Source organism: Anneissia japonica, unplaced genomic scaffold (assembly GCF_011630105.1).
Source record: "Anneissia japonica isolate Jap-2015-1 unplaced genomic scaffold, ASM1163010v1 scaffold7640_len123960_cov104, whole genome shotgun sequence".
NCBI classification, from domain to species: Eukaryota; Metazoa; Echinodermata; class Crinoidea; order Comatulida; family Comatulidae; genus Anneissia; species Anneissia japonica.
Window position 1 is genome coordinate 105,096 of NW_022701778.1, and position 8,742 is coordinate 113,837.

Below are 8,742 nucleotides of genomic sequence, written 5' to 3' on the forward strand. Positions count from 1 at the left end.
AGTATACTATGGAACGCCATGCAAATAAGTAATATGGAACGCCATTTGTGCCAAAATCGATTTATTCTTAAGAATTTCAACTGATTAAGACAAAGATTAGGGACTGGAACCCAGTCTAATTGATTGACTACCATTAACAGACATATAGACAGGTAAGTAAAGGACAGACTTTTCGAATAATACTGTGCCTTGTTTAGTGAACTTATTTTTGTAGAAGCCGTCAGAGGGAGGGAAGAATTATTTAGCAAAATGATTTTGCCAAAGGCAAAGTGAAAGACAAAATGAAAATAAAATTTTCGTTGATATAAATTGAAACAAGTGTTGTAATGAGATTGATAAATGCTTTAAACTTATCTAATTTGTGGATGTTTCAGGGGAATGAATTAAAGCCATAATAAAAATATTTAACACTTTTATGTTTTTCTGAAATTTCTATTTTTCGTCGGGAAGGGCGCGTTAACTATTCGAAATCGCTATTTAAAAAAGGTACAGTATCAATATCATGAACATGTCCTGCCTAAAAGTCTGTGATCCCAGGGCCTACTAACTATAGGCCTACTATTAGGCCCTCTATGCAAACGACCTCTTTTGTACTCATAATAGGCCCTACTACAGTGTTTTCTAGGCCTATTGATAGCATTGGTATTAGAGTTGTATGATCAGCTGTGACTATGGTAGCCTACTAAATGTTGTTCCCAATAATGTAATCTGTTACACCTATAAATCAAGCTTACTCGGCGCGTTGTATGTGCATAGATTGTTTTGTTGGAGTGTATCGCAGCCGCATTGCTCTGACGAGTGTGCGAGATACCTTGCGACTGTCAAACAAAGTGCGATTATGTCATCTTATCATTAGCCAATCAGAGCGCGTTATATGCTTGGTCCTTCACGAAAAAAAATTTCGCCGCCGGGACCATGTGGATCTCGAAAAGGCTCCGAAAACACTCGAATTTCATCGCGCTTTCGGGCTAAAAACCGAAAACGATCCGATGCTCTCCGGAAAATTCATCTCGAGTCCTGGAAAAATCGAGATCTATACTGGCGTACGTCGAAATTAGTGTCGCTGCTCGTCTAGTGACTCGCAGCAATTAGATGTATGGGTGTGTTTTTGTGCGAGGATTTCCTATAGAGCTAAACCAGTGCCGATGTATCGGTCGTTCCACTTGCAAATATTTAGGAAGTTGCCATGAATTAAGAGTGAAAATAGTATACTGTACTACTTTTAGGATAATGTATCATTTTCAGTGTATCATTATTCTAAAGTATACATTCTTTTTGAGAAATTAAACTGAAACATTCAGACTTAATAGTGTGCTGCCTCTGCTTTCGAAACGGCTGTTTTAGGCCATATCATTAAATTATCTTAAAATGTCTCAACTCTTCAATCCGTCGACAAAGACTACTTGTAGTAGTTGAAATATTCATTACAGTAAATTTAGTTTCAACTTTTAGTTTATTATTTTATTTAGACATTATCTAGTGTTGCTAATGTCAAAGTTGTATGTAATGAGTATTACAATTACAGCTTTTTAGAAACTTTCAATATAAATTAAACAAAACATTGTACCAATTTCATTTCATTGTTTATACATCTGCGTTGCAAGCAATGCACTAAGCAAATAGTTGAAATTGAGTCCTTAATAGGGGTTTTAAAACATGTTAATCAACGAGAACATATAATTCTTTGATTTCAGTTGATCTATAAATAAATTAAAGTAAATTGTATCAATAATTCGCAATGCAAATACAATAAATTTATGATATGAGGCATGTTGTGGCAAAATGGCTAAGTTGTAGCAAAAATTGAAATTCAGGTTATTGGTATTTTCAAATACCAGAGTATGTGATCTTTAAAATGAGGGGTCATTCATTTAAATTGGACATTTCAAGCCTAAGTTATTGGAAAGTGAAAGTACAGTACTCTTAGAGCCAAGATAAACAGGATTTTGAGTAATTGCCTTTCAAAGTTATTTGTGCATACATTGTTTAATAAAATGAACTATGAAAAATAACGTTAAATAAACAATTTGTTAACCACTTCCAGAACTAATACTTTGGGACATGATTAATAAGACATTAAACTGTTGACCTATAGTGAAGAACAAATTTGGATTTTTTAGCAATTTTTTGAGCTCCCATATTTTATAGCTCATTTACTCAATACTGGACTGTGCAACAACTTAACCATTTCGCCACAACATGCCTCATATGATCAAACGTTTCAATAAATGAATTTAAATCAAGTGAAGGTGCCCTATATATAATGCCAAGTACAATATCTTTATCGGATTTAATTTGAATTTCGATAAATAGGAAATCAAAAAGGGATTGGTCAAAATATATATCAGCCCGCCAGAGCCTGTTATTCGAGATAAAAGAATAATTTGGAATATTAAAAAAGGGGTTATTATACCAAAGCCAAGTTTCAGAGATGTCAATAACATCAAATTCATAAATGAGGCTACATAGAGTCAATATTGCGCACAAGGCTACGGGAATTAATATGAAATGCAGAAAGGTTTTGCTGGTGAGTTATGTTTTTAATGTGGTTAATCAGTTGGTCAGGTTGAAAATAATTACATGTATTTTAGGCAAGAAGAAAAAAAGTTTTGTATTAGGCTGTCGGTCACTTTCGAATAGCTCAACAACTGCTTTAGGAACCAGCTGTGCATTGTTGCGTGTCATCGCACCTGTGGGTGGAATATTGGATTGTTTCTCATTCATGCTTAATACTTAGCTGGTATTGCAATCTAATCTTGTTTAGTGGATGAAAGTTAAAATAGGGAGATTAATGTTGTTGAAGTCCACTTATTTCATAATAATTACGGAGCACTCACACAACGATGTTGCCTGGTCTAAGTCTCACAATTGTCGCATATAGGAACTCCTAATCAGCAGAATACCCAAAATTTGTGAGCTGTGCTAGGCAAAGAAAGGTTCATTAAACGACGCTATCACAGTTATCTGTTGTCCGATAGACACCGGTAATCAATTACACTGTATTAATATAACTTATAGGCAAGTATAATGTTTACCAACATTTGGTGTAATAAGTAACTATTCAATTTATTCGTATTAGCATAGCGTCACCGAGTGGTAAACATACAATAGGCCTATTCGAGGTTCTTTATACCGGCGGAGGTGGTGTCGCAACAAAATTTAATAGAAAGAGATTTCTAATATTTATAACTATATCATATGTAAATTTCATCCATGTAGGTTTCGTATTTTTGGCACAACAAAAAGAAAGATAACCAGTTTTCTGATTTACCTTGCTTTTGGCCTATCCAAGCCGATTTTCTTGCCTACCAGAGAAGTTGGCCGCCAGCGTCTTTGCAAAGCCAATTTAAACACGTACCGAAGGGTCTATAAAAAAAAAATAAAATAATGCCAATCTGAGGTTTACCATAGCCCTCGGAAGCATTGGCATGGTCCGGCCATTATAGTCAGAGCGGTGGGGGGGGGGGGAAGTGGGGAACTAAACAAACATTGTTGTAAAACTAAACAACTTTTTTGCAACTCTGAATAAATGCTGACAATTTGTAGAGCGGCGCTAGCCCCTCCCCTCAAAGAAATAAAATTAACACGGCGATAGAGTCTATTTTGGAAATATGGTACCTCTGGATGCCTGGAAATAGAAGCTGGCAAACCTGTATAGCCACCACCCTTCCCCCTCCTGTCTATAGGCAGACAAAGATTTAAAGTTAAACCCACCTCTGCCCCATATGTTCTAGGCCAAGTTGAGCAACATTTTGGCACCATAACTAAGATATTGTTATGAAAATATGTAGTACAATATATACTTTACATCGTACATTTACTAAATTTATCTATATTGAAATATCTGCTCCCAGCGTACACTATATTCCATATTCTAAGTTTCGTGGCATGAATGTATCCCCATAGCAGGCTTGAGGGTGGGTGAGTAATGCCCATGAGGTACTCTCCCATATATAATACTAATATGAATATTTTTTTAAAGGGCATCATCTTACTGGTATGACTGGTATTAAATAAAATAGTATAAAAATAGAGATAATAAAGGTCTATGCCCTGTACATGATGCTAAAGAAGTGGGCACATAAAAAAGCATTCAGGTTAAAAATGCTATAGCCGGACACAGAATGTGGTAGCATTGACCAAATTACAATTCGTAAGATTATTTTAAATCATGGGATCGGAATAGACAAATGTAGGTCTACTGCGAAAATGATATATTGTTCAAAATGTAATTATTCCTCCATGAATAAATAAAGTGCAGGAAACACGGATATGTACAAGGAATAACAATGATAACTGTAATTATATCTACACGACGTGCAGTATTGAGAAATATTGACAATATGCAATTAATTAAATAGGCCTAGAACATGTTCTATGAATACACATGATACAGTATGCTATGAATTATCTATGGAAATACAGTAGGCCTCCTATGCCTACACAAATAACGTCGCGTTTCGACAAACTTACTGCTCGTACAATTTAATTTACACTTACCAAATTCAGTCTGAAGCATAATCAATTATTTATCACGTTCCAGGTCCAGTTATACTATCACTTGAATTGTTAAATTGCTGTAATTAAATTCTGTAACAGCGATTACACTCAGAAAGACCATGTAGACACCTATGTACAGATCTGACAGGTGACATAGACAGAGCACTAACATTCAAGGGCTCTCCAGAGGAGAGTGTGGTGGGGCACAATGTTGTTAAATGTGGCTAGTTTTAAAGTGGTTCAGTGGTCATACCGTGGAAACTTTGTTTACCTGGATGCCCAGAAAAAAATATGAAATGATGATGATGATGATGATGATGAAGATGAAACTTTGTTTAAAGTGAGTCCAATTTGGAATCAATGGAAAATAAAGGCCCCGGTAAGGGTGCAGGGAAAAATCCCCTAGAAAAATCAGTAGTTTCGATTTGGTATAGACTAATTTGGGTTGCTATATTTAGTCTTATAAAATAGAAATACTTCCAGAGAGCAAAGCCATATCTTCCCATTGAGCACGGGGACTAAAAAGCTGGGCAAAAATTTGATGGTTCTGGTTGTAGTGTATAGGCATGTTTTGTATTGATTTAATTTTAGTTATCGTTGCTTTGCATTGCATTGAAATTGTTGATTTTGTCGGGTCGCCAACCCGTTACAAATCTCGACATCCCCCATCACCACTTGTCTGACACCACGACGAGGTCATCAAACTAAATTAATATTCAAAACCAATCAGAGACGTTATGATGATTGCTGTTCACTAGTCTAAAAGTATAATTTTGGGATGCCTGAAATAGGAACTAGCAATTATAGAGCCAAATACCACTCCCCAGCAAGGGGCAGAAACAGCATGCATGATGTGAATAAAAATTATGAAATTATGGCACCTGTGATACCCAAAAATAGCATCTCGCAACCAAGAATAGGAGTAATAAAGGCTGGCTTTATCCGCATAAGCCTTGTGTGGTGACTAACCCCAACATTTCATACATAGTTAATTATATTTATATGTTTATACCTTTAAACATTGTCAAAATTACATTTTTTTTTTAGGGTGTAGACTTTTCTATTATTTGCCATTTTCTCTTATTTGATACTTTTAATTGTAATATTTCTATCTTTAATGTAATAGGCCTATGTATGTAATATTTATTAATGTGAAACTGAATTTTTATGTAATTGTATGTACCGTATTGTTAATCTTTAGACATTTTTTTTTTATATCGTTTTTTATTTTTATGGCGACTTTCCATCACAACAACAACAAAAACAACAATAACAATAACAATAATAATAATAATAATAATAATAATAATTCAATGAGACTAATTAAAAATAATTTGCGTTCTGTTATGACAAATGCTCATTTAGATAGCCTCATGATGGTTTCAATACATCCTGATAGGTAAAGCAACCTCGACCATAAAAGCGTGGTTGACAAATTTCATGCAAAATTCCCAAAAATATAGAATTTCACTTAAAGGCCAAGTGCGGGTTTAAAATAATTAATGTTTAATATACAATAGGGGGATGGGGGATGACAAAGAACGTGATGTCACTTGATTTTGGAGCACGGTATTCGAAAACAAGGCTCGTGATCTGGGTCCCAAAAACGAAGTGGTGCTACAGGATTTTGAGCTAGTGTTAAAAGATAGGGAATTTCCTAAAATGGACCGACTTCAAATGCTTGCATTCGGTAACCCCATAACAAAATCGTGTCAAACTTCAGATATTCCAAAGTAAATTCGGCCGTTCTTTTCATTTATATGGGTTTTCACTTATGAAAATTCTCAATTATGTGTAAAATAACAGTTTGCCCCAGTTTTTGTTTCGTGAATTTTGCACTAGACAGGGAGTCAGCTGATTCACTCAACCGTAACGAGATGTTAACACAGCCAACCAGCGTGACCACAGCTTGGGTATTTACCCAAGATCTTGGGTATTTTGACTTGGTCTTGGGTTCTTGGGTATTCCGTTCAAATCCTTTGGTATTTTATTTTTACTAAGAAAATAAAATATTTTTGTCATAGAGGAAGAATTAAGAAGTAACAAAGTATATTTCAGGCGGACCATTCAATTTAAGCAAAACTCAACGAAGTGCACATAACATTGTTAATTGACTGTTAATTGCTATAAACATGGGTTTATTTGTGATTTGCGTTGCCATTGATCTTACCTAACTAATGCATTCATAATAAAATTTGATCATTGATATACTGATAACACTGGCCGACTTAGGGCGTATTTTTCTCTCTGTATTATCACCTCATGAATATTAATTTTAATAACTAGAAATTGCAAATTGCAAGTGAAGTGCTGCGAAGAACAACTGCATATAAATGTTCTTCGAACAAAATTATTTATGCGAGTCAAGTGAAAATAATGAATAATAAAACTATAACAAATAATATGAGACACGACCCATTGTGTATATTAGAACACTTCTCATTGGGTAACAAAGTCGTAATTTTTCATTTTTGTCAAAAAGTGTCTATAATGTGGTGAATTTTGGTTTAGGTCTTTTTTAATAAAGTTTCAAAAATTTCTATGTATATGGAAAATGTAGTTGATTACCAAAGGTTACAATTTTTATTTTGAAGACTGCATGTTCTAGGAAGTGTACATTTTCTTTCATGGGGCAAGTTTCCAAGGGCGGGTTTTCTGGGCGAGTTGACTGCCAAAGAGTGTTGCCAAAGTGCGAGCCAGCGTGTTATTTGATCACAAGTGCGAGACATATCACAAGTGTGAGCCAGCGAGCCATGACGTCAAAACAATAGATAGAGACGTTAGCCAGTTGTGCGAGGTATCGGCTGAGATTTGTGGAGTACAATTCAAAAAACAACTATAGGTCTAATAATGAATTATTGTGATGTTAAATAGACAATGTTAGCTATCAAAGAGCGACGTTGTTTTTCATTGGGACCTTTCGTCCCTTCAAGGCTAGGCCTATATACCATCCTAGCTATTCTAGGCCTAGAGTAGGACTAGAAATTGCAAATTGCAAGTGAAGTGCTGCGAAGTACAACTGCATAAAATGTTCTTCGAACAAAATTATTTATGCGAGTCAAGTGAAAATAATTAATAATAAAAATATAACAAATAATATGAGCACGACCCATTGTCTATATATTATTAGAACAGCGTTGGTACTATAGTGTTTTGCTGCAGTGACATCTCTCTGTTGGCGATGGCTCGCTGCTGCTGGCGATGACTCGCTGCTGGCGAATCGATCTGCGCATGTGTATAAAATGGTATTTATTTCCGCAAACACTATGCCAGTGTAGAACAACAAGCGTCGCCTAAATGTAATAATTAGCACGTTGAAATAGGCTAGTAAATAAGTTTAACTGGGTTCGTAAATAATATTGTCCTCAAAATATTGTGGCTGAGACATGAGCCGATTAAACGTAGAAATAGGAAACCTAGAAATATAGTAAAAACGCTGAATAGTACTCCAGCGTCGCGACATGCCGACGTTGGTACGAGTAGGTTAGTCTACAAACGTCGCCTAAAGTAATGGATTTTACCCGGCAGAACGAAAGGAGGAAACTCCGCTATACAGTTGTCTCAGGCGATTGATTTTTGACAAACAATGACCTTTCAGAAGTCAAATTTCTGTCAAGAATATGAATTGGCTGCTTCGCAGCAATAAGGCTAGCGCGACATGCGGACGTTGCACAGTGGGCCAGGGCGAAATCAAAGTGTGCCAAAACTCCATTTTGGTGACTATGGCTTTTACACTTTTTTTCACATGATTGAATATGGGTATACCCTGGTTAATCTATACTGAAAATATTTTACATTTAAACGAATTTTAAGTGTAGTATTTTTCAACAAATGTCGGAAATTTCTCTATAAATATTTCAAATGCTATAATTGACTACATTATATCTAAACAGGTTTTTTTTTCTTACAGAAAATTCGAAATTACTTCAAAATGCACAGGTTTCTTGTATATAAATTGGGGAACACAAATATATGTTTTGGTTTAAATTTGAAGTTTGCATCAATAATAAATCGTTGTTTAAACGACAGAAAAAATATTAAAAAATCTATTTTTAGAAAAGTAGAAGAGAAAGTTTAGATTCATGTGGATTCATGCTTTAATTTTTACATCACCATCTTCAGTATAGCCTTAGCTTTATGATGGTACCAAATTTAGCTGCTACTTTTTGCAACTTTGCGAGCTAGACTTGTTTTCGAACATTTGAGACACAATTTAATTAGAGCAAACCGCAAATCTGAGGG

The 8,742-nt window shown here is 35.1% G+C and overlaps 1 protein-coding gene across 1 annotated transcript in view; it reads right to left on the reverse strand.

The window, feature by feature from the left end:
* LOC117103716 overlaps positions 1 to 8,742 on the reverse strand; it is a 14,304-nt gene that overhangs the window by 3,465 nt on the left and 2,097 nt on the right. The window lies entirely within an intron of this gene.